This window comes from Mus musculus, chromosome 10 (genome assembly GCF_000001635.26).
Source record: "Mus musculus strain C57BL/6J chromosome 10, GRCm38.p6 C57BL/6J".
NCBI classification, from domain to species: domain Eukaryota; kingdom Metazoa; phylum Chordata; class Mammalia; order Rodentia; family Muridae; genus Mus; species Mus musculus.
Window position 1 is genome coordinate 100,124,210 of NC_000076.6, and position 20,834 is coordinate 100,145,043.

At 40.3% G+C, this 20,834-nt stretch overlaps 1 long non-coding RNA gene across 1 annotated transcript; it reads right to left on the reverse strand.

Annotated features, from left to right (window-relative positions):
- Positions 1-5,658: 5,658 nt before the first annotated feature.
- On the reverse strand, positions 5,659-19,927 carry Gm35533. Its single transcript, XR_380751.2, has 4 exons — positions 19,695-19,927; positions 14,563-14,646; positions 9,915-10,079; positions 5,659-5,861 (listed from the first exon to the last, which is right to left on the reverse strand). It is a non-coding gene; the product is annotated as a predicted gene, 35533 (long non-coding RNA).
- Between the last annotated feature and the right edge of the window lie 907 nt (positions 19,928-20,834).

The window sequence follows — 20,834 nt, forward strand, 5'->3', positions numbered from 1 at the left end:
AGTACCCCGGAGCTCTTGTCTCTAGCTGCATATGTATCAAAAGATGGCCTAGTCGGCCATCACTGGAAAGAGAGGCCCATTGGACAGGCAAACGTTATATGCCCCAGTACAGGGGAATGCCAGGGCCAAAAAATGGGAATGGGTGGGTAGGGGAGTGGGGAGGGGAGGGTGTGGGGGACTTTTGGGATAGCATTGGAAATGTAATTGAGGAAAATATGTAATAAAAAAAGAAAAAGAAAAGACTGCAGGAAACCATTTCCTGAGGAAGGCGTTCAGAGAAAGTTCTGCCGCCCCACGCTGATGAAGGAGCTCTGTGCATGCCTAGGAGCTGCTTTAAAACCCAAGGGAATAAACAAATTCCTGATCAAACATGGAACCCACTACTGTTCACTTAGCAACTTCCCACTTCCAGATAAAAAGGCTTATATTTCAGTCCTCCTTTACCCAGAGCCATGATTTATGGACCCATTGAACGGCTCACAGTAACAGATGATTCATGTCTAGTACACACACAGAACCTCATTCAGCGAGAGAACAGAATTCATTAAAGGCTTATAAGATCAGAACTGACTACAAACTAATTTATATCTTTGTAAAACATGTAATATGAAGCTTATGCATAAGGACTTACTAAAAATTAGTTAAACTGTTTTCTTTTCCCCCAAGAAGCTTTAAATGCACAGTATTGGCAGACACTAAATTAGAATTGGAGGTTGGCTGTGAAGCTTCAAGGATGTATATCTTGAAGCAAAATTTGATGTTCATAAAATGATTGCTGAATCAAAGTTCTACATATTGGATATAGTTTTCCTTACTGGAATCATAATGTAAAATTAGAGATTATTCCTGCAGGTGAGAGAAATCTCCTCTCTCTATATGTTTGTTATTGTTACTTACAAAAATATGCAACTGAACATAGAGGAAAAAATGGTACAAAGGTCAGGGGAGATGGTTCAGTGGGTACATCATTGGCTGTGTAAGCAAGAGAAGCAGGGTTTGGACACCTAGCATTTACATGAATACTTAGATGTGCCTGGAAGCCCACCAGAAGTCCCAGGCCATACACTGTAGAGACAGACAGACAGAATCTCCAAAGGCAAACTAGCCTAATCCAAGAGTTTTGTGTTCAAGAGAGAGAGAGAGAGAGAGAGAGAGAGAGAGAGAGAGAGAGAGAGAGAGAGAGCTTGCCACCATGTATAAGAGAAAGAGAGAGCAATCAATGAAGACATTCGAGGTCTTCCACCACGTGTTTAAGCACAAGTGAATGTGTACCCACACAAACATATGCTCCCATGTTCCCCATACATGGAAAGCACTCATATACTAACACACGTGTATCATCCACTCATATATCCCCTCCCCCCAAATAAGTTGTCACAGTGCTCTCCCTCAATGTAACATTAGATGCTCTTAAATTAAAAAGATAGAATCAAAATTAGGTAGTGCTGGTTGAAAGTGAGCATAGAACACCTTGGCGGAAACAAATTTAACCTTCTTAAATGTGCCTGTATTTCAATCCTTCTTCTTTTACTCTGCAAATATCTTGCATTTTAACCACCAAACTGGAGTTCTTTTTCCTCTTTCTAAGCATTTCAAAACTACCTTCTCCAGCACCTCAAAGCTCAGTTTATTATCTTGTGTTTTCTCAGAATTGTCAAGGAGCAACCATGCTTCTCTGATGAGAACTTCAGGCTAAAAGGTTCTGTCACTGACCTTCTATGATACATTTCCATATTTTCCTGCTTTTTCTAGTCTTTAGATCTATCCTGTAAAGATTATGAGCATATCAGTGCAGTTTCCGTCATTTGCGATGCTGTCTGAAAGGGAAGCTGGGAGGAAATGGCCCCTTTAGGAAGAGTACAATTTGTATAGCATAACAACTGGACCTATGCGCCCGGGTAAGAGGCAGGTGTGAGAGCAAACTCTGGAACCAGAACGCCCAAGTTCAAGTCCTAAGTCTGCTGCTTGCTTGCTTCCTGAATGTAGGAGCCACTGTCTCCCGTCATCTGTGAGGATGTTAAAGTGCCTACCCTATGGAGTTCTTGTGAGCACAGGAAATGCCTTACACATCTCGAACAATAGCTGTGTTCTATCGTTCTTATTGCTTATTCAAAGTTAGGCTCATAGTGACTTCTGAATGTGTACACTCTTGGAGCTAAGGTTAAATAAAGGACAAGTGAAGGCAGGTAATCTGGATGGCCTCTGGGGGGAGGAGGTAGGACTAATTTAGAGAGAAGTGATGGAAGCAGAACAAGGACTTTTAATTCTTGCCGGTGCTTCGCTGGTTGGCTCCTGATCCATCAGTCCTTCTCCGTACCGCTTACTTTCCCTCAGATGCAAACCCCAGGTGTTGAACCCCTCATGTTCTAAATGTGCTGACGCTTACACAGGAGCAGCAAAGCAGCAATGTGCTCGTTGAAGTGGATTGGCCTGAGTTTTTAAAGAAACAAATGGTGGCCAAAAATAAACGTACTCACCAGCTGGCTTGAAGATCCTGTTTTAGATGCTTATAGGTCTTTGGTGACTTCACAAAAGCCTTCCCCCAGCTGTTTTTAGGTGAGGCCAGCAATCCGCCATGACAGTATGCTGACCAGTGTTGCCCCAATGGGAGATGAGTTGGCATCGGAGCTCAGAAAATGCAAAATATCATTTTGGAAAACTGGCTGATATGCATGGGAGTCACCTCCCACTCCTGGAAGCCACATGGTCTGCAATGTCAGCCTTAACTCACAGACAGTGCAGCTGTAATACCCACCACTGCCCTTTTGCTTGCAAATGGAGTGAAATGTCCCAGTTTATGGAGGATGCTGTCTCCAGATGACACAGTGATAGAGTCTTCTTAGCTTGTAAGCAACTATAGCCAACTTGCTGCTTGTATACATTAGCCATTCCCATATATTATTTTAGAAGATAAAGATCTGAAAAATAGTGACTTAAATATTTCTTTCTCATTCAGATAAAATGAATCTAGGGGTAGGTTCTCTGAAGCAATATATGACAACTTCACACTGTTACAGACTCAGAATATTTTCATCTTCCTGTACCAATGAATAGTGTCATTATTATTATTATTATTATCTTGTAATCAAAAGACTTGCTGTAGCTTCAGCCATTACATTTGCTTTCAGGGAAACCTAGGGTGGGGGTTGGGGGCATGAGATAGCCTCTGTTCCTTAAGGATGATTCTAAGCAAAGGCATACAATCCCCAACTAGACATCATTCAAATTCTCATAGCGAGCTCCAAAGTGGACTGCAAAGTTTGTCCTTTTATCTGTGTAGCAATGTGCCTAACTAGAAGCTGACCTTCTCATAGCTGTTGGAAGTACCAAGTGATGTTGCAAACTAACCTAGTTTTCCCTCTCCAAACAGGGATAGTATTGCCGTTCATATAGCTTGAATATGAGAATTAAATGGAATAATAATTGGACAATAATATTAGTAAAACTAAAAAACAAATAAGCAACAAAACAAAAAGAACAAAATACCCCTTTCAGTGGTTCTCATCTGAGCGATAGCGTTAATTCAAGTTATTTAATTCTGTTTGAGACCTTAACTGAACCACTGTGCTGCACCTAAAACCTTTATATAAGCTGAGAAAAATGAAGTACTTCTTTCGGGTGAAAAGAATGAGACTCAGCATAGACTATCATTAGGCTGCTACAATTCATTGGTTGGGTAACCATTGCTCTTGTTCCCTTATTCTCCTGATCTAAGTGTTTACAAGACCACATGTTTATCCTATCGTTAAGCAGATGTGCATAACGCATGAAGGAGGATAAAGGGTCCTGCCCATCCTTTCAGGGTGTAAAACAGAGCCAAGAGTCAGCACAAATAAATAAAAAGAGTGGCCTCTGTCTGCCCAAAGTGATGAAGTGAGTCAAGAACGATGTAATCAGTGTGAAGACTGAAAATACAGCTGTTGCGTGTTTCCGTAAAAGCCCTGCCCTGTTGGCTGGTAACAAACCGACAGCAAGTGGCAAGAGAAAAACCATTAAGGCCTTGAAACACCGCCAGTCCTGGTGCAGCATCAAAGCCTAATGGCAGCCCAACTGTGCTCAGCTGGTCATCCCCTAACAATGGTCGATAACAAAAGCCAGATACTACACCAGCTGCTGTGCGCAGGGCTAAAACAAGAGTGTCCGTCCACGAGGCAAGCTCATGAAATGATGAAAAGTCGCTGAGGGGAAAGCTTGAACCGTGTGGTCTGTGGGGAGGACCACAACAAAGGAGCCGGAGTAGGTGTGTGCGTGCGCGCAGTGTTTTGACAGTTAATTGGAGCTGAAGAGCTCACTTCCAGGAGAAGCAGTGAGTAACCAGCGAGGCAGTGGAGGAAGCTCAGTGGGTTTAGAGAGCAGCCAATGGAGCGTGTGATCAAGGGTCCCCCAGGGCCTCAGCAAGGGGCCAGCATTTGAGTTCACTTGGACTAGTGTTTTTCTACCGTTCATTCAGCCATTCAAACGGAGGATAGCTTAATAGCGGTTGGTTGAGAGCAGACTCCTTTGTCTCAGCATCCCGTGGCTCCTTGTGTAGAGCATGTTAGGGCTGTCGTGGGTAATTTTAAGATCCTGCTTGGGAAGCTGAGTTGCAGCTGTGTTTATTGATTTATATGGTCTAGTAAGGTATTTATGTATTTATTTTTAGCATTTCTGTCCATATGTAAGTTCTTCTACTTGTCCAGGTAGAGGAAATGCCGGCGCGTTCTCTTGTTGCCGGTCTGTAGATTCAACTCCAGCCTTTCCCTAAAGGTGTTCTATTATAACCATAACCTTTGTGCAGAGTTTGAAAGAATTCGGTTCCTCTACTCAGGATGAAGACACGGGAAAATCAAATTGTTATGTTTGGGAAATTTCTTTTCGTCTTTCCTCCCACCCTACCCATCTCTCATTTCTTACCTCCTTTTTAGCTCATGAAGGCTCCAGACTCCTAAGCTGCCCTCTTGGCTCACCAGGCATCGTCTTCAGCTAAGATAGGTAACATTTCAAACAGGATTCAATACCTAAAACGTCCTAGTCAAGGGCTAGAGAGCAGGCTCCAAAGTTAACTTTGTATTTTCTTCGGAAGACCTGGCTTCAACTTCTAGTTCCCACCTAGTGCTTCACAACTGACTGTGACCTCTGCTACAGGGTATCTCATGTCCTCTTTTTTGTCTCTTTCAAGCACGGGGCACCTGCATGCTGCACAGGCATGATGGCCAAACACCCAAACTAATAAATTACAACAAAATGTTTTTTAAAAAGAATATTAAAATTCCTTAAGAAAATGGAAATTCTTGGCTGTTGAGGCAATGAATATATGTTGTAAAAGAACATGTTGACAAATGAAAAACAGTACCATACATGTTAAGGAAACTGAAGGAAATAGAATTTATCGGCCTTACTGAGGTTGCTCTCAATTCCTTGCTGTTTGTAATACTGCAAACAGTACCTATGTCTATTTATGAAATCTTTTTTTTTATTAAGTATTTTCCTCGTTTACAATTTCAATGCTATCCCAAAGGTCCCCCATACCCACCCCCCCATCCCCTACCCACCCACTCCCCCTTTTTGGCCCTGGCATTCCCCTGTACTGGGGCATATAAAGTTTGCAAGTCCAATGAGCCTCTCTTTGCAGTGATGGCCAACTAGGCCATCTTTTGATACATTTATGAAATCTTAAAATTTCTAAGATTGATTTTTATTGTTTTTAATTTTGGATATGTACAGGAGCCAGAGGAGACCAGAGGTATCAGATCCAGTGAAGCTCGGTTACAGGCTTTAGATAGGACCAAGCTAGGTTCTGCCAAAGCAATACACACTTAACTGCTGAGCCACCTCCTGCTCCCAGTGTCTCCTGTTGTAAAAATGCACATTCCATCAAACATCTGAAAGAAATAGAGAAAGTCTTTATATTAAATGTTAAGCATTCTATATGAAGAGACAACAAGTTTACATTTGTAACATGTGGAAAGCACATTTTATAGTTATATTATACCTAGGTAATGGAATTGTCATATTTTTCAATTATCCCCTTTTAAATATTCACTGTGTACACTTGTTTATTTAGACTGAGTGTCTGAGCAAGCCTAAAACTTAGTATGAAGCCAACTATGTCCTTGACCTTCTGTTCCTTCTCTCTCTCTCTCTCTCTCTCTCTCTCTCTCTCTCTCTCTCTCTCAAAAGTGCTGGGGATACAGGGTGCTAAAACTTGAGTCTAGTGTTCTGCATACCTGTAAAGTACTTAACCAACTGAGCTACACCCCCAGCCCCACACTCTTTTATTCAACAGCTGACTGCTACAGTTGGTATTTTTCAATATTTTCACTGAGTTTCCAGCGAAAGTTTGTTGAATTTAATGAATTTATTAAAATTTCACTCCTTTGGTTTGCTAAGAGTGGGGTTTCCTTCATAAAACCAGTGTTGCTAGCTTTTGGAAGAAAACTGTTTGTATATATAAAATGATCACATATATAAAGTTTAAAATGGCCTCAAAATGTAATGCATATACTAAATAGAGAACAAGTCTAAGGGTTTGTTTTGTTGAATTTTCACCAATTGAATGTACCAATTACTCAGGATCCTTCAAAATATTTTTAGAGTCTCATATTCTCAGCATGGCTTGTGACATGTTCTATACTCCACCAAAGGATAGTCACTGTCATGACTAACTATAATGTCAAAGGTTAATTTAATCTCTCTCTGAAAGCATGCAGAAGAAATTGTTCAGTATGTACTGATTTGAGTCCAGTTTCTACACATGCAACAATATTCTTGTGAGATTTTTTTAAAAGATTTATTTTATATATGTGAGTACACTGTCACTGTCTTCATACACAGCAGAAAAGGGCATCAGACCCCATTAGATGGTTGTGAACCACCATGTGGTTGCTGGGAATTGAACTCAGGTCCTCTGGAAGAGCAGTCAGTGCTCTTAACCACTGAGCCATCTTTCCAGCCTGCTAGTGAGATTTTGTATGTCCTTGTTTAACCTCTTGCTGTGTAGCTTTGCAGAGTGCAATGTATGACATTTATTTATGAGATGTTTGTAACCCAACGCTGTTATGAATGCTTTTGCACACCAGTGTCAACCCATGTGTGCATTTTAACTGGTTATACACATAGCACTAAACCATTAGCTTATAGATATTGTTAAAACCAAAATTCTTTGCCATTTTATTACTTTGGTTGTTGTAACTTTAAATCTCAATCTGCAAGTGCTAAAGCTGTTGAATATTATAACAGTACTATTAAGTTTAAATCTCATTCCATTGTAGCTGTAAGATGATACATTTTAAGGCTCAAGGACACAAACAACGGAGAGGAATAGAAGCGGCAGACACAGCACATAAATCCTACTCTGGAATGCTCACTCCTTTTCTGAAGATGCTTAGGGAAGGTTGGGGCTGAGTAGAGAGAGCCCAAACTCTGTCGAATCTGTGGTCTTTGCTTAGTTTTTAGCATTCTGTTTTCCTGTTAGGCCACCTAGGATAATTAGAGACACTTGAACATCTCATATTATAACTAAAATGCCAAAGAGAAAACAGTCTTTAGTTAAGAGCATGAGCAGAAATCCCTTTGGACTTTGGGCGTTGAAGTCTAACGAATGGCTGCTCACTGCTGTGTGGCTTGTGCAATGTACTGAGTCTGGGCAATCGCATGCATTCTATGCTCAGAGTTACATATACAAACAAGAATGGATCAATGAAACACCGTCCAGCATGGACACAGTGTGAACAGCCATGGATGTGAGTAGTTTGGAGATTGGGATAGATTCCAAGCCTAAAACTATTAATGAGCAGTGGAAAAAATTACTCACAGGGACACAGAAAGCAGAGGACACAAGAAGCTAACAATGTGAAAAAAAAATAGAATCAATTTTATCATCAATTCAGGATTAGATTCTGTGGGATAATAAGCAAGAAGAAATTAATTTTGAGCTGTTTTCCTTATCAAGAGTTAAATCCTGGACTTAAACAGTAGAATCTTGAAAATAATAAAAAAAAGAGAGTTTGTGAGATTCAAATATTTTAACAAGAGAAGCACGAGCATACAGTTTCTTAACCTTACATAGCCACCACATCAGTGGGATATAGTGACATACTGTTTCACTTAGGACCAATGAACCCTAAAATCATTTTTAAAAACATTTAGTTTTCTATATAATAGATTCCAGCTTCTGCTTTTTATATTGCACACAGAGAAAGAAATTGAAAGATTAAGTGCTGATCTTTAAAGACCTAAGCTGATGAAAGAAAAAAAAAATCTATTCTGGGTCCCAGCCAAGAGTAGGTAAATACTGCAGGGGTGCTCTGTGTCATCATTGCTCTGTGAATCGCTCTCTGCAGCAAGTACATATTGCAATTCCATTGTACAGAGAAGCCCAGGAGGAGAGAGTGGGGAAGGGGAGAAGGAAAAGGGAGGGGAGGGAGGATTTAAACATGCTTCCATGTTCACAGAGTTCACAGTGGATGGGACTGCCTACACAGGTAGCCCAGTAGTCACTCCCTGTCAAGTCCAGAGAACATCGGCTCAGGCAACTGCAAACTCATTCAGTTATTTCATTCACCTCCTAGTACAACTAACTTTCTTTCTGTGTCCACATTATCTAAAAATTGTATCCATTTCCTTTAAATCCATATTTAATATCCTTTGTTGTTTCATCTAGGCATACTCAAGCGCCATCCTTCTTTAATTTACTGGTTTTTTTGTTTGTTTGTTTGATTTATGGTCTCCCCAGGCAGACCCCATATGCTTCTCTTTGAGCAGAGTGGACATGGGAGATTTTGGCTGCATTTTCTGTCATAAAATGTTGAGCAACTTGTTCAGGACAGTATGCGTTCATAATACTTGCCTTTTTTTCTGATTTTTTATGGATAGAGAGTAAGGGCTCAGTAATTCAACCTTATCAACTTAATAAATAGTTATCTTATTGATAAGAAAAAAAATAAGTTTAAGGCCAGGCAGAGCGGAGGACCCTCTGATGCCTCAAGTGCACTAGGGAGCAGGTGGATCTCTGTGAGTTCAAGGCTAGCCTGGTCTACAGAGCTGGTTCTAGGACAGCCAGGGCTACACAAAGAAACCTGTCTTGAAAAACAAAAGACACCATGTCTTCAAAAACAAAAACAACAATGAAAAAAAATCAGTTGATGTTTACAATATAGATTATGGATCTTTTAACTTATTTTGGCCTTAAGTTTGAAAACTATCTTCAAACTAAAGGTTAATATCCAACCTTGTCATTAGTTAACACTAGATAGGCAAGTTATATATGTAAGGATATGTGTGTGTGTGTGTGTGTGTGTGTGTGTGTGTGTGTGTGTGTGTGTGTGGTGTGGTGTGTGTGGTGTGTGTGGTGTGTGTATGTGTGTATGATGGTACAGGGAGGACGAGAAATTCAACCGTTATTTAAAGTTTCAGTGAAGACAAGGGCTTCTCCTTCCTTTAATATAACAATACAGGATATGTGTCCTGGTTCTCCTTCTACTGAGCAGAAATTGATGCCAGTGTAGGTTCATTGCTCTAGGACAGACACATATCAAGCCGAAGAATGTTCCCACTCTTATATGAGATGGACTAGATGAATGAAAGTGATATCACATCTATAAACATTTAAGAGTAAAGTGGCAGCCATGGGCCCACCACTAGCTCAAAGGGAGGCTGGGAAGTTGTAGTCCATAGATGAATAAAGTATTCCGGTTATCTTTAATACTGAGCATCATGGGATGAGTTGCCACCCCCCATCTGAAAACCTTTGTAATGCAATTATATTTTTAAAAGGGATTTTAAAGAAAATAAATCAAAATGATGACTTTAAAGTAGTTCTTAATCCAATAGGTTGTCCTGAAGAGAAGAGAAAAAAAAATACAGACATACAGAGGGCTTGCCACACAAAGATACATCTACAAACTGAAAAGGCACCCATAACCAAACATTGGTACCTTCATCTTGGCCTTCTGGCTTGTAGGATGCTAAGAAGATAAATTTCTGTCTTTGAACTCACATCCAGAGGAACTCAGATCACCCTCTTCTGCTGATCCATGTCAATCAGGTATCTTCAGATATTTGTACAAGATTTTTTTTTCTGGATCAGAAAAGTCTGACTTCTGAGACAAAATATGAAAAAATGTTGAGGAGATGCAGTATGGAGGCAAAGGAATTTGGGGGTGATAAAAAGAGGAATGCAACTTAATACTTCCACATAATTACAAAATGATTTCTGACCCTGCTGCTCTGCTAAAAGTTTCACAATGATGAGAATATTTGTCTACTTTATATACAAGATGTGCCTAAACATTCATCTTTGGTCTTGTATCTCAAGGTCTCTGCATATTTCTCGTGCCTTGATCAGCAAGTCTTTGCCTGTTGGTTTTTCTGTGTCTCTGGCTTTGCTTTAGTTCCACCATTACAACCATGATGCTTGGTATTTATTCCAAGTTGAAGTTTTCTTTGTTGACTCATCTCTCTTGATTGTCTTCTTCTATTTCAAGTTATCTTTTCTCACAAACCACTCTCCTTGGGATAACTTGCAGGTCTCCACACATACCTTGGTTCCCATCTTTTCAATCCTTATTCTTACATTAACCAGCCCTGTTATCACTTCAACCTGACTCTTTCCATCACTTACAGCCTGTTGACCTTGCCACCCTGAGATGGGTCCCTAGTAATACTGCCGCCCTAACTTGGGCTTTCACGTTGGGAAACCTCTTTGCTTTTGTCTGTGTTAGCATTTGACTTAGGAATCACTTCACATCTAGCTCTGCTTTTCTGGCTACCAGTATTCTTTCTTATGTGTTAAACATATAATGAAAGAATATCAAGGCTGGGGATGTATCTCAGTTGGTAGAGTGTCTACTTATAAGCTTGCAGTAAGTCCTCAGTTTGATTCCTAGATCGAACTGTGTGTGGTGGTTCATATCTGCAACCCTAGCTTTTGGGATGTGGAGGCAGAAGGGTCAGAAATTCAAAGTCATCTTTGGCCCTAGAGCAATGTCAAAGGCAGCCTGGGATTGATGAAAACAATGAAACAATCTCACACACTCCCTCTCAGAGGATCCACAGGGAGCAAGCATGCATTTAAACAAGCCAACTAAATTGTGTATGACTGTGCAAGTGTCTTATTCTTTCAACACCAAAAGTTATTGGTAATTCTCACAGGAAATGAAGACTTTAGAATGACCTCATTGTAATCACAGGCAGGGATATTTTCACCAGGATCTGCAATCCAAACAAAAGTTATAGAGTTGTACCCTCAACCTCCAACATTATCTAAAACCCAGCCAATGTCAGTATTGAAGACAACTTTGGCTAATCCATTAAACCGCACCTCAAATCCTTGGCTTATTGAATCGTTTGGCCATATTTCTTCACTATTAAGTTCTCTGTCTTTAATATTTTTAGTCACGCTCTTTTCAGTGTTTGGGATTCATTGCCCACATCATTAATGCACTCCTTAACTCTATCAGTTTTGTTCTTTGACCCTATGTCTGTTTGTGGTCATTTATTTTTGAACTTGTACTTGTTTTTCTAAGAACTATAAAGCTCTCTGATTGTGCCATTTTTTTTTTAAATGAAGCTTGCATTTCCGTAACTTTTTCAACTTTTCCATGGGTGAATTAACGTGTTTGCATTTCTTACAGGTTAACTGTTTTGTTGAGGCATTTTAATAATGATTTATGTTTAATAAATGATGACTGTTTCTCTTGAATGCATAGATTTACTTGACCTTACAGATGGGCAAAGGACTGGGCTTATCATATGTTGATATTTGACTTGGCTTAAAAGTGTGTATGTCTGATTCTTACTATCTCACCAGTGCTAATTGTGAGAATAGGATTTGATTACCAATTTCAAATAGCCAGTTTTGTGCTGTCTGTTGAGTTGAGGCTTAGAAGATTGGCAAGCAAGGCTAGACGTCTATGTGCAAAACATGGAAAGAACTAGAATGTTTGAGCACATCACTCTGTTGTGTTGAGCCTTTTATCTTACCCTCCCACTGTATCATGGGCTTAAAGTCCAACATACTCCAAAACATGTTCTCTTCAATGTCAAGATCATGTTATATTTACCAATTCTGTTTACTGTCATCTTGGCTTGCAGACTGTCATCTGGCTTTGCAAACCATTAAGATGGATTTATATACTGGAGTCAAATGCCTTAGCCTGCCATCTATATAGACTTGATTCAGTTGTTTTAGAATCACTTAAAGCAGTGGAACTCAACCTTCTTAACATTGGAACCCTTTAATAAAATTCCTCAAGTTGTGGTGAACCCCTGCCCTCCCAGCCATAAAATTGTTTTTGTTGCTACTTCAAAATTGTACTTTTGCTACTGTTAAGAATCATAATGTAAATATCTGTGTTTTCTGATGGTCTTAGGTGACCCCTGTGAAAGGGCTGTTGGACTCCCCCAAAAGGGTTACAACCCACAGGTTGAGAGCTGCTGCTTTAAGGAATTGTTGCACTGGTTACTGCATGGCTTCTCTCTCTCTCTCTCTCTCTCTCTCTCTCTCTCTCTCTCTCTCTCTCTCTCTCTCTCTCTCTCTCTCTCTCCCTCCCTCCCTCCCTTCCTCCCTCCTCTTCCTTCCTTCCTTCCTTCCTTCCTCCCTCCCTCCCTCCCTCTTTTCTTTCTTTCTTTCTTTCTTTCTTTCTTTCTTTCTTTCTTTCTTTCTTTCTTTCTTTCTTTCTTTCTTTCTTTCTTTCTTTCTTTCCTTTTTTGGTTTTTCAAGACAGGGTTTCTCTGTATAGCCCTGACTGTCCTGGAACTCACTTTGTAGACCAGGCTGGCCTCAAACTCAGAAATCTGCCTGCCTCTGCCTCCCGAGTGCTGCGATTAAAGGCGTGCGCCACCATGCCCTGATGCATGGCTACTTTCTATGCTAAGCCATTTGCTTCTTATTTGAATCCTGCCATGCCAGTGATTCCAGGTCATGGGTCTGGTTTGTCTTCATTTTCTAATCTGGGGCTTTAGTCTTTTCCCTTTCAACATCACTATAAGTTTTGAAAAATACAACTGTTTTATTATTTTGCAAAAGAAAAATGTTGGAACACAAAGAAAACCCAAGTATATGTTTGCTTGTTATCTACAGTCGGAAATTTACATTTTATTTGACTATCTGTGATTTATAAGCCCAGCTCTACCACATACCCATGCCTATAGAGTCACTTATCTTTTCTGAGCTATTTGTTATATCTTCATTGTTGTTTATACAGCCATGGTCACAGAGTTAATCAATGCCTAACGTAGCCCATTCAAATGATTTTAGGTACTCCCTTAGTCCTCATTTCTGCATAATCATCCCACCCTTCCTATGAGTCAGCAAGTACAACATGACTTTTCTGGGCCATGAGCAAGTATGCCCTGTCCCCCACTAAAAATGAAACAATACCAATTGCATTTTATAACTGTCCTGATCTAATCATGAGTCTGACCCAGGCTGAACTCATTATTACCTATCAAACTTATGATCTTCTGCTTTAGCCTCCAGAGTACAGACTTCCTCAAGAGAAGCACTGTGCCTGGCTCTCTTGCAGCAGTTAAAAAAGCATTTAAAATGATTCTTAATTTATTATTTTATTTTTAAATGAATTTTACACGCAAGTACTGCTTTTATATCATTTCTACCCCTCTCCACCCCAGAACTCCTTCACTGTCTGCTACTTCTAAAACTTATGAACTCTATTCTTTTAATAACTATTGGTGTGGGATGTGTGTGTGTGAATACAACCTGCTGTGTACATTTAGCATTGTCCATAGGTATATGTGTTTAAAATTGACCATTTTGAAATGGATAACATTTAAGGGGTCTCATCCCTAAAAAAGCCTGAACCTCCTTCTCTAAACAACCATTAACCGCCTATAGATCACATACTGTCTACAAAGAGGCCTACCGCTTTATCCAATGCCTGGATATTCCCTTGCACATTTGCCTCTGAGCTTTGTGAACTTCACAAGTTTGTTATTTATTTGTTGGTTGATTACGTAGTTGACCATGTGATTTCTTCACACCAAGTAGCCAAAAGCCCACCCAATTAGCTCACACTGTGGGGAGAGGGGAGCAGTGAAGTCAATAGCAAGGGCAGCAGCAGTCAGCACTAACTAAAGAGCCACGTTCCAAGCTTTCAGCCATTCTGTCCTGCCATCATCACACTTCTTCATCCCCTGCATGAGTGTGAGATTGAACTTGAAGTTGGGAGAAGATTATTTTTATGCAGTCTTTGCTGTACTAACCAAAGCCACCTGAGCTCGGAGGGACAGGTGGCCTTGTTCATGGCATATTTTTCCAAATAAATGATAACACCAAAATCATTCCCTGAATCAGGAGCCATACCAGTTGAAGTACCCATATTGGTTGCCTCTATCGCTGGAGAATTAGTACTCTAAGTTTCTGTCTGAGCAGTAACTACAGATTTTCTGAGAAGCTTAACAGCAATTCCCCCCCACCCCCCACCCCCAAGCATTAGTGAGATTTTACACTGAGCCACAGAGAATTGAAAGACAAAGCTGGGGGAGACAAAAGGCAGAAGTGCTTGAGGAAGGGGAAAGGCCTTCGTAAAAGAGAAGTGAGCTTGGCAGAAGATGATTGCTTACCTCGGCATGTCCTTCTGCTTAGAGGTCACAGGCCCCGAAGCACTTCTGAGACACAGGCCACTGGCAAAAAGTTCCTAGAACAAACTGAAGCACAGGACACCAGACCTCTTACTGGTGATGAAGAACTATGATCAGAAACATGAAGGCTTTCATATTGCTTCTCTTACTCTTTCCACTCTTACCTACCAAGTCTGCTTGAACACACCTTTTCACTAAATATATGTATAAGAAACTGTTATTGCCAAAATTCCCATATATATTTCTAAAGCAATGGACTGTACATATGATAATACTATTTGTCCCTGTTATTTCAATAGCCACATCTACCCTCTCCCCTTTTCTGTGTTCAAGTATCTTTTGAAGACTCTATCCACATGAAGCCTTTTGTCTCAAGTCTCTGAGAGGAAAGAAGCCTAGAAGCAGTCAGAGCTGAGATGCTATGTTAGGAATCTTGGTAGTGATCAGAATTATACACAATAGTCACATGGGTTTATATAGAATCGTGCCACATGCTTTCCTATCCCGTCCCGCGGGACTCAGTTATTCGTGGGTGCGAGGGGGACCGCAAACCTGGAAGGAAATGGGAGTAAAAGAAAGAAGAGTCGGAGGACCAAGTAGATTGAACCTATCAAGGTCTCGTTTATTAGGCTGAGGTGCCTTCTTTTTAAAGCATACATCGCGGGGAATATGGGAGGGGTCGAGGGAGAATTATACAAAGAACAAAGAAGTGGGCATCTGCTGACATGGGGGCTGAAGTCAGGCGCCAGGCAGCGGGCACTCTGGATCTTATCTCTGGAACATTGATCCTCCTTGACAGCCTTGGGGGTCAGGCTGGGCTCAGGCTGACTCATGTCCTTGGATGTCATGGGAACTCAGGAAGAGATAGGGAAGAGCTTTTACAGCCTCAGGTGCCAGGAAAGGAATAGGGAGGAAAGGGGGGTGACAACCAGCTCTCAGTACAAGGCCATTTGGCCTGCTAGGGAGATTGTGAAGGGCTCACTTTCTCACGGGATGGTCTCTGACATCTCCCCCTTCTGAATTAAATTAAATAAGGCCACACTTAACTGAGGTGATCAAATAATCTTTTCATTTTTAGATGAGCGGGCATTACCATGGCTGGGGGGACATTGACCCGATTCCTCCCGTGGGTGCTGTCACAGACCCACACTTGTGGCTCTTGGTATCTTTTGGGGAGGTGAGGCAGAGCCTTTGAAAAAATTATTAATTGTAACTGAAATTAGATACCAACCTCTTCCTAACCGGGTTTGTCTCTCAGGGAACTCAGAAACGGTCTATTTGAACCTTCCCCTGCAATACTTAGTTTGCACCCATGCTGGGCCCATACTGGATTCGTATTTATTACGAACCAGCATGCACAATTCTGAGTTTTGTGCAGCTCTCGTAGGAGAATTATCAACCTCAGACTCAGTAAGGCCTCTGTAGGAATTATGCCAATTGTAACACCACAATTTGTGGCTCTTAAGCTATAACAAGAGCTGGAGGTCACCCCTCTTTGTCCCTATTGTCTCCAAAGCCTGAGGAACCAAGGGGACTCTGCTTTGGCAGCAAGGGTGGAAAACTGGAGACGAGTTGCTGTTTCTGTCTCGGTGGGAGGGGGATCTTCTTCGTCTGAGTCCCGGACATCCAGCTGATGGTAGTGCACTGCAAACCGGCTTACTTAAAGCAGCTTCAATCTGTGACTTAACAAAACTGGTTAATCTTTTAAAGGCCCAGGGGCCAAAAGACAAAAGCAGTAGAATACCCAAGAAAGGTCCCAAGAGTGTGGGAAGCAAGGTAGTGACCCAAGGAGAAGTAGAAAACCAATTTTTATACCAAGATTCTTGTTTTTCTCTGTTGTTTTCTCTCTTCTAAACTAGCTCTAACTTTGTCTATGCTATCTTGAACTAAGCCAGTCTTGTCAAAGTAAAGACAACATTCTTCTAATACCTGAAATTTCTGTCTTTGTAGCCTTAATATGTTATATCCTGTTTTATAGTTGAGACCACTACTTCTAAGACATTAACCTTTGCCTCTAATTTTTTATCTACAATAAGTTGCTAATATACGTATGCATATCATAAACAAAATGATCAGTATGCAGCTGTTGATCCAAAGCTGTGGTAGATATTGAAGCTAAAATTGCAACTAAAGCAGTAAATCTAAAAATTGCTCATTTGACCTTTTCTAAGTTTGTATTTCTGAATTTTTTAAACTAAGGATCATTTCTTAATTTTAACAGGCAGCAAAACATAAGGAGGTCTCTTTAACAAAATCATAACAGCAAATTCCTTATCTAAATTAGGATCCACAGGATTAGTTAATTGACAACAATTACAATGAATATGAAAAGACTTGTCAAGATTGGTGATCTTAACTCTTAAAATTATCTAACAATATAGCATATAGGTAAGGTACAAAAGCTTTTACAGCTATAGGGGAGTTGGCCTGAATGGCCAAAAACAGTGTCTCTGATGAAATCTTGTTAAATACACTGTAGCAGTCTCTCAGCCCCACGGGTCATCATTTATAGTTGTCCTCAAGTGGACACTAGGTCGGCTCTCATTGTTGTAGCCCATGGCGAAGATAGGAAGTTTCTTCATCTTGTTTGTAAGTGTCTGTTCTCTCTGATTCTTCTTTTTCTGTGCACTCAACACAGCTTTCTTGTCATCACTGCCAGGGCACTCATGAACTCACAGGTCAGTCTGTCACACGAATCATACTGGAAGCTAGCATGCTTTTGCAGCATTCTGTGGATAAAACAGAAACACCGACCCCTTTTCCCCATAATAACCTTCTGTTTAGGCTCATGCCATGTGTCAATGAGTGGGTCCTTTTCATCTCACCTAGACATGATTATGTCTAGTTTTAAGATATTATGAGGCATTTATTAAGTTCTTAGACATCTAAAATTTAAAACTCTTAACAATAAAAGTATGATTTAAATAATGTACAGGGGGTATAATTTTTCCCCTTTTTTGTTTTTAAGAAGATAGAGTTTTAAAGTTTTATAATACCTTGTCTTTGAGAATTAAAAAATTTTTGACAAAACCACTTAAATACTGGACTGTTATAGTCGGTTTTAATATAACATGGACAGTTACTAATTACACTTTCAATTGTTTCTCTTTTTTTTTTTTTTTTAAGATTTATTTATTTATTATATGTAAGTACACTGCAGCTGTCTTCAAACGCACCAGAAGAGGGCATCAGATCTCATTACAGATGGTTGTGAGGCACCATGTGGTTGCTGGGATTTGAACTCAGAACCTTTGCAAGAGCAGTCAGTGCTCTTACCCACTGAGCCATCTCACCAGCCCTCAATTGTTTCTCTTGAAGAGAGATTGTAACTAGAATGTTTGAAAAGTTATTATAGTCACATGTGTATAATTTATATATTTATTAATCAGAAATAAGAGAAAGTCTTTAAGTTGTCTCTGTAAATAACTATCTTCTAGGGAAAACCAGTTTGATCAGTAAGTCTAAAACCCAAATAATTATAAGGATCCTGAGTTTGTATCTTTTCAGGAGCTATCTGTAATCCTTATCAGTTAAAGCTTTATGTAAACCTCTATAACACAAAAGCAAATCCTGGGGGTCTTTTCCAGGCAACCTAGGATAATTCCTTAACTGTCTAAAAACAGTCTTCTTAAAGGAACAGTATTTTTTTCTTATAAGTTGCATAAGCAATTGCAAGCTAGAGAATTAATATTGACTATTAATATACAACTTAAAGTTTGATTGTTCAACATTTTTAAACACCATCTTTAGCACACAATTTAATTATCTGTGCTGAAACAGGAGGAAACTCAAAAGAATAATCATGTGATTTAAATCACATATACTTTTTTCTTATATAAAAGCTATTTTTTAAACACAGTAAATGGGATGCATGCATGCATGAATTTTAGAAGATATACAAGCATGCATGAAATAATTTTTTTAACTATCTTACGATAATGATTATCAATTTTACATTATATGATGGTATGTTTAGAACAACATCTAGCTAGGTCTGTAATAAGGCTCTAAGAAGTGTCATACAAGCCACGCTGAGGCTGCTCCCCTGTGAGCTCAGCCTTAACCCAAATGCAAACCTTTTTTAATCTAAACACTCTGCCAGAATCTTGGCTCAAAGACTATCTCTATGTAGAAGTATCCTTAAAGACCTGTTTTCTTGTGTTTGTTCAAGTTGTTTAGAAAGATTCTAACCTTGAGTTCCCAATTTTAAGCTAACTTTCTGTTACAAGCAAAAGGCTGCCTGCCCCTTTAAGAGCTCCGTTTGCAATCAGGCCCTCAGCAAGGCTTTTTCAGCTGTACTTGGCTCCCAGCCACAGTGTAGCTAACTTATCAACTTGTGCTGTGTAATTTTGAAACTGCTTTTTAAACAAGTTTTAACCATTTATATTTTTCAACATGAAACACAGAACAATAATCATTTAAACAACATAACAAAAACAAACATGACAGACATATGGACAATTTGTTTTGATGCATCAAAAACAGACAATAGACAGACAGGGAATAGAACTTGGTGTCTCAAAGGGACACAGATATTTTAACCAGAGCTAAGAATATCTCTATAGGAGACAGAGAGAAAACGGGACGTCTCCTGCTTTCCCTCTGTCTCTAGGAGAGCTCTGAAGTAGCTTATTTTCATTTTTTCTCTTTTTTGCTAAAAGATCTCAAACAGGGGATAACTGCTTTTCTAAAACTTATTTTCTTTCTCTCATGTTCAGAGTCTACTTCCTTATCTCCTTCTTCTGGGAATACTTCCAGAGAAGGGAGAGGAGGTACAATGGCTGCTTTTGATATTTACTTTTCAATAAGAAAAAACAGTTGTAGGGACTGCATCGGGACAGAAAAGACAGTTGCAGGGACCACATCGGGACCCTCATTAGCTAGTTTATCATTTAGATCTCTACCTACCTTTCACCATTTTTTACAACGTATCTCTGCTTCATCTATAATAAACCATGGACATATCTGGTCTATGAAAATAAAAAGTCTATTTAATCTTTTTTTTTTTAACTCGTACTCTTCTTTCTCTGAGAGCTATCTTTAAACCTTTGATGAAGGCTGCCTCTTTAGATAGCTTATGTCCCATAACCTGAAGTGGAGATGACTCAACTCACCAAGGACTTCTCGCTCTTCCGTGAGCAGCGGAAGGTGTCCTTCACTACTTTTAAATTCTTGGGGTCGCGACGAACTTCTCTGGAACCTCCACTGATTAGGAATTACGATCTGGACCTCGCCCTCACGTCGGGCGCCACTTATCCCGTCCCGCGGGACTCAGTTATTCGTGGGTGCGAGGGGGACCGCAAACCTGGAAGGAAATGGGAGTAAAAGAAAGAAGAGTCGGAGGACCAAGTAGATTGAACCTATCAAGGTCTCGTTTATTAGGCTGAGGTGCCTTCTTTTTAAAGCATACATCGCGGGGAATATGGGAGGGGTCGAGGGAGAATTATACAAAGAACAAAGAAGTGGGCATCTGCTGACATGGGGGCTGAAGTCAGGCGCCAGGCAGCGGGCACTCTGGATCTTATCTCTGGAACATTGATCCTCCTTGACAGCCTTGGGGGTCAGGCTGGGCTCAGGCTGACTCATGTCCTTGGATGTCATGGGAACTCAGGAAGAGATAGGGAAGAGCTTTTACAGCCTCAGGTGCCAGGAAAGGAATAGGGAGGAAAGGGGGGTGACAACCAGCTCTCAGTACAAGGCCATTTGGCCTGCTAGGGAGATTGTGAAGGGCTCACTTTCTCACGGGATGGTCTCTGACACTTTCCCCTTGGACATATTCCACAACTACTTGAGACCACAACACTTTCATGAGAGTACAATTGGTCACATTTGTTGCTAGAGAGTTTATCATTTGTATTTATCTGTTTTAAACTGATTATTTTCCCATTTTGCACATGATTGTACTCTCAGTTACTTAGGTGGCTGATGATGGCGAGTCGCAAGTTTATGCCAGCCTGGGCCATGGTGGGCTCAAGGCCAGCCTATGCAATGCAGCAATGCAGTGAGACCTCATGTTTAAAAAAAAAAGGAAAAGGAGAGCTTGGGAAGGAGGTGAAAGATGAAGAATTTTCCTGGAATGTCTAAGACCCCAGGTTTCAGTTCCTAGCCTGGAAATAAGAAAGTGAGTGAGTGAATAAGTGAATGAATGAATGAATGAATGAATGCAATAGTAAGTAGCTAAAGCTAAGATAAACATATGACTTTGAAATGCAGATCCTGGTAATCTAAAGAAGCAAGGGATGATTTCTTTTTGG